Genomic DNA, 6,207 nt, shown 5'->3' on the forward strand with positions numbered 1-6,207 from the left:
AAATCGACTTTGATTTTTTTTAAAGACGCTCAACAGAAGTAATTGAAAACAGGGATATTATTTGACGGATGCACAGAAGTTAATTGCGTCAACAAGCAATGTAACAGATGATGAAAAAAATTCCATAAATAAAATGTAATACGACTTTGAAATTTTGATTAATTGTATATAAGGTATTAATTAAGTTTCATCTCTAAAGGAGCACAAGGAAAAAAATTGAGATAATTTCGAACAAAAAGATTCTTGTATTGTTCTTGACTAGATCTGTGCGCGCGCTTTCACGCGCGCTTATCTTTTTGTTGTGAAATTGAAGAAATCGAATTTATTAAACTTCATATACTCATAGATGCTTTATAAATATTGCTAATGACTTGAAGAGAATTAAGAGAATGAAGAGTGAAACATCAATGAATAATTTTTAATTTTCGATTAATTCTTTTCTTTACTTTTTAAAATAATCTGATTGAAATCTGTAATTGTTGAAAAATGAGGGGAGGGTTATGAATTAATTTCCCTGAAAACTGAAAAAATTTCTTGAATTCTTCGGAAAATTCCACTTTTTCAGATAACCGTAGCTTTTCAAAGTTTTTTCTCTTCAGGATTTATAAGAGGGAAATGTTTTGAAAAAATATCAATATTTTGCGAAATTGCATTTAGATAATACTGACTGGGTATGAATTTTTTCAATTTTTTTGAATGCAATTCAGTTGAAAAATTAAAAAACTGAAAACATCCAAAAGTACAGCGTAGCCCGGCCGAAGGATAGAGCTACTTTAAAGCGGATAGTATTTTTTTTGCTAATCAATTAGTACTATGCTTCAGAATATTTTTTTGCACATTATCTGCTTCTACAGTACATACTTGATTTTTCATACAATTTTATTAAATTCAAATTTTTATTGAGCACTTTGCCGACAAAATGTCTCTAAAAATCGCAAAAAATAGGACGCAGTGTTTTCCATTGTCATAATAATCCCCAAGTAACAAAACTTACCGACGAAAATGGCTTCGAAAATATAAAGCACACGTGGTAAACGGGACAGAAGCCCCCTGGGATAGGTCCTCCGTAGACTGCGTCGAGTTGGAGGAAAGAGCAGAGAGAATTGAAAAAAAGGGCCGAGTGAAAGAAAAAAAATTGTACGAAAGCGAGCAGAGGGTTAGGGGGGTAAAACTGTACAGTGGGGTGGGAGTGAAGGAGACTTCTGGATTCTAGCCAATGAGAATCACCGCCCCAGGAGGCACTGACGAACCAGGCGCTCTCGACCCTGCAGCTGCGAGTGTTCAACGGCATTCGCACGTGGATCTTTGTCCGTGACGGTTGTTTTTGCTAACGCGCGCGTTATCATCAACAAAAATCCAAAAAAAATCGTGCGCTCGTTATCTAGAAAATTTTACACTTTATTTATATTTATTGATTTAAATAGATTCAGCTGGATAAGTGAAAATAACCAATTTTTTTTCACCTAAATAAGGAACATTTCTCAACGAGTCTGGCGCGTGAAACGTAACGCCTGTGCCTCAAGCTAAATTTGTTCCACGAATAAAACGAAAAAGAGTAAAAAATAACAAGAAAAGTGCCTCTGGGATTTTATTTACTCGCAAATAATTGGATTAGTGTGGAATTATTTCTACTCCAACTGTCTCGTTGTGATTGGAAGCGGTGAATTTAGGTAAGTGATGGGATCGTATTTGTTTTCTGAGTAACAAAGCCGATGAAAACAATGTCCGATCTTCTTTTCATTCCCCCGGAAAGGATAATTTCGTTGATCACACGAATCACAAAAGCACATTTTTGTTTCTTTTATGCATGAACGAGTAGTTATTCATTCCTGGTCATGATTATTCATAACTAATGTCATTATTCATGATTTTGTGGGACAAATCGTGTTGACAGTGTAGAGAAAATGCGGGGATTGGGCTCTGACGAAAAAAAAAACAAAAGTGACTCAACATGTCGTCATAGGCTAATTATTCGGGGCGAACAAATTCCAAATGGAAAATCAATTCGACTCGAGGGTAGTCGGGACATTTTCAATAATTTTCGCGATTGAATGAACATTTTCCATTCGATTCGAAATTTATTAACGTTATCCCACTTCTCAAGTACTCTATCACGATTTCAAGGAGTTCAGAGGCACATGCGTAGCTTCTGATGTTTATTAATAAACTTGAACTCCTCTGATCCTCGAATTTCTTCGATATAACCTCAAGAAATCTCGGGGAAATTTACGAAAAGTTGTGTTGCCTTTCTAGGGTGAACAGGCCAATTGCTGGACAGTTAAGGGGAATTCGAGGTTCGTGGTAGGATCTAAAATAAAAAATCCCCTAAAGGGGAATATGATGGCTTCCATAAGGGACAGTGGGGTAAAATGGACACATTTGACTTTTTTTTAAATGTTAATGACAAGTTGAATTGTTGGTGGAATGTTTTTTTTTATTTTTCAATGAAAAGAACAATTCTTTCCCTTTGTGTTGAGCCTAAACTGGTTTCAATTGATAAATCTGTCTCTGAGTTATAAATATTTCTTTAAATATCATAAGTGTCCATTTTACCCCACCCTCCCCTACCTTCAAGAATGTGTCAATTATCAGAAAAAATTTATTTCATTTATTTCAGACTGGTGGGCTATTTTTTTTATTTACTAAATGTCGATCAAAAGAAAAAAAAAAGATCACATGATTATAAAACGAGTAACATTATTGAAAATCGAAATAATCAGTACAATTTCCGTTTTATTATTTATGGAATATTCAATGGAAGTAGAAATCGTTCAGAAACTAAGCCCCATCCCGAAACTGGCCTGTTTACCCTAGTTGATGAATAAAAGATTTGTGAAGAAATCTATTTTCTGTTTATTTATTGGCGTGGTATGGACGCTTTGCAGTCGATAAATTCGACGGTTTTCTGATTTTCCCTGGAAATAATGGGGGAGGGTGGGGTAAAATGGACACTAGACTTTTTTAAAATTATTCATAACTCAGAAACAAATTCATTGGTCCAGACAGACCTCAGTATGATTCAACCATTTTCAATCATCAAATTTGTCAATTAAATTGCGTGAGAAAAATTTGAATATTCAGCGGCATTCAAATTACATTTTGCACAGAATTATCATCTTTTAACATTTATTGTTCATGAATAAATAATTGAAATTGTTTAAACCATCGGAAACCTTTTTTTTAGACATAAAACCGGCTTCTGGTAAAACTCTGAATATGAATGAATTTATTACGATTCCGAACAAATGATTTTTATGGTGGAAAATTGATTGTTTATAAATTTTTCATAGAAAATGCTCATAATGTTCGAAAATTGCAATTTTTTAATTATTTCGTCAAACTTTCTCCAAAAGTAAACTTTCTATTTTCTTTCAAATTTTTACAATGTTTTCTAAGAGCTCAATATCGAGATTCAAATTCAGACCTATAAAGTTTAAATAATAAAATCATTGTAAAATATCCGGAAAGTTAGGGTCAAATGGGGCTAATGAACGCTCTGATGTTCCACTACAAAAGTAGGAAAGCATTCCACTGGAGAATAAATAGCCAAAATACTTGAATGTTGTTAGGGATATCCAAGATCTTTTACAGTTTGGTGTATTTTAAATTATTCTCATCGTTTCAGTCACTCAATCGTTTTCAATCATCTAATTTGTCAATTAAATAGCGTGAGAAAAATTTGAATAAAAATCGTGACTTTTCAGCGTCATTCAAATTACATTTTACACAGAATTATCATGTTTTAACATTTATTATTCATCAATAAATAATTAAAATTGTTCGAACTTCCTGAAATTTCATTGTTTTAAGCATGAAATCAACTTCTGGTAAAACTCTGAATATGAATAAATTTATTACGATTCCGAACAAATTATTTTTATGGTGAAAAATTGATTGTTTATAAATTGTTTATAGAAAATGCTCGTAATGTTCGAAAATTGCAATTTTTTAATTATCTCGTCAATCTTCCTCCAAAAGTAAACTTTCTATTTTCTTTCAAATTTTTACGGTGTTTTCTAACAGCTCAATATCGAGATTCAAATTCAGACCTATAAAGTTTAAATAATAAAATCATTGTAAAATTTCCGGAAAGTTAGGGTCAAATGGGGCTAAAATGATCGCTCTGATGTTCCACTACAAAAGTAGGAAAGCATTTCACTGGCTCTTAGTTGAGTTTTCGAGGAATATCTCCCAATTTAAGGGAAATAGCGAAATTTTTGTAATGACATTTTTTGTGGAGTGAATTGAGAGCTACAAAAAAGGTCACAACCGAAATTTTTCTATCTGCCTTAGATTCCGAGATATTCATTGAAAACTGACCAATTCTCAAAATTGACTTGAAGCGTTTTACCGCTTAGCTAAACTGACAGAAAAAACTACCATCGATAAACGTATTCATCTCCATATCAACTGATCCATGAGTTTTTGAGATACAGCGATTACTTAAAAATCTTTTTCTCTCAATATTTCGAGAACTTCTCTACTAAATAGAATTTTTTGAGGCGCATACATTCCTCATGATAAGATTTGTCGAATACGGAACTAGGGAAAGCTTCACAGTAATTAGCATTTTTATTTTTTGTCATAAAATCGATGTATATACAATCTCTAGAGATATGAAGTTCTAAATGTACTGCCATGTCGACCATTATCGTCACCATCACCACTGTCATTATGTTCCATTTCAAGGACGCCATGACAAAACAAACATTCGTCACGTGGCCAAAACAATTTTTTTAGTTCATATTCGTCAGAGAAATTTATTTCGGTCTAGTGACGAAAAATATTATTTCCAAACTACACTATTAAAAAAATTTTTCATTAAAATTTCCAGTAAGAGTCTTGGAAATTTCCAACAACTAACATTTCCACTGAAATTTCAAGGCATTTTGTTATTGGAAATTGATTATTGCGGAAGCATTAATGGAAAATCAGGAAAATTCAGAGAAATCTCTTTTTAAATGCCAGATTCATATGAATTTTCACGAAATTTTTGAAAAAACTTTATAGGCTCATATTCACCAGAAAAATTTATTTCGGCCCAGTGACAAAAAAAATATTTCAAAACTACACTATTAAAAATTTTCCACTGAAAATTCCAGTGATAGTTTAGAAATTTCTAGCAAGTAACATTTCGACTGGAATTTCAGGGAATTTTGTTATTGAAAATTCATTATCACGTGGAAAAAATTGCGGGAACTCTAAATTTCAGTTTAATTATTCCGGAAAAATTAATTCAAATTCCGGAAAAAAGGTTTTCCAGCTCATATTCATCAGAAATATTATTTCGAAACTACACTATCAAAAATTTTCCACTGAAATTTCCAGTAAGAGTCTTAGAACTTTCTAACAAGTAATATTTCCACTGAAATTTCAAGGAATTTTGTTATTGAAAATTCATAATTACGTGGGAAAATCCACGGGAACTGTAAATATCAGTTTAATTAGTCCGGAAGAATTAATTAAAAATGCAGAAAATTTAGAGAAATCTCACTTTAAATGTCAATTTCCTCTGAATTTTCTCGTAATTTCCGAAAAAAAATTCTAGCTCATATTCATCAGAACAATTTATTTCTGCCTAGTGACGAAAAATATTATTTCCAACCTACACTATTAAAAATTCTCCCCTGACATTTCAAGGAATGTTGTTATTGGAAATGCATTATCACATGAAAAAATCCGCGGGAACTGTAGATTTCACTTTAATTAGTCCACGAGAATTAATTAAAAATGCAGAAAATTTAGAGAAATCTCTCCAAAAAGCTTGAAATTCCATTGACTTTTCCCCCTAAATCTAATTAAATTTCTCTTGCCGTAAAATTCTGCAAAATTTTCTCAACAGTGTACTCGTCCTCTTTCAGTACTCAACCAATTTTCCTACCACTATCTCCCCGGAAAATATTTTCCCCCGCTGCATTCGTCATTCGTTGATGCCCTCTCCTCAATCCCCCCGGGTTTTTGTTCAACGGGTCGGGTTTAGCCGCACGAGTAGCCCCCATGTGCTCTACCTGAAACTCCGCAAGAACTGCGAGACTACCGTATAACCCCCGTGTACACTGTACACAATGATTTTCATAATAATAATGGTGGTACGTTTGTGCACCGGTTACTGCAACGGCATAGGACGCTCCAGCTGCCATCACACATTTTTCCTTTCTGTTGTGGGCCCCTAAAACGTTGTTGGGTGTCCCCTTCTCCCCCCCCCCC

General features: G+C 33.3%; 1 protein-coding gene across 2 annotated transcripts in view; it reads left to right on the forward strand.

The window, feature by feature from the left end:
- Positions 1-1,309: 1,309 nt before the first annotated feature.
- The window catches only part of LOC107037618 (RNA-binding protein 24-B), a 35,810-nt gene continuing 30,912 nt past the window's right edge, over positions 1,310-6,207 (forward strand). For both annotated transcript variants that reach the window (XM_015256254.1, XM_015256255.1), the window contains exon 1: positions 1,310-1,670. The gene's annotated coding sequence lies outside the window, so the exon portion shown is untranslated. The remainder of the gene's footprint in view (positions 1,671-6,207) is intronic.

Source organism: Diachasma alloeum, unplaced genomic scaffold (genome assembly GCF_001412515.2).
Source record: "Diachasma alloeum isolate Michigan unplaced genomic scaffold, Dall2.0 Dall_scaffold_00256, whole genome shotgun sequence".
In the NCBI taxonomy this organism is placed as follows: domain Eukaryota; kingdom Metazoa; phylum Arthropoda; class Insecta; order Hymenoptera; family Braconidae; genus Diachasma; species Diachasma alloeum.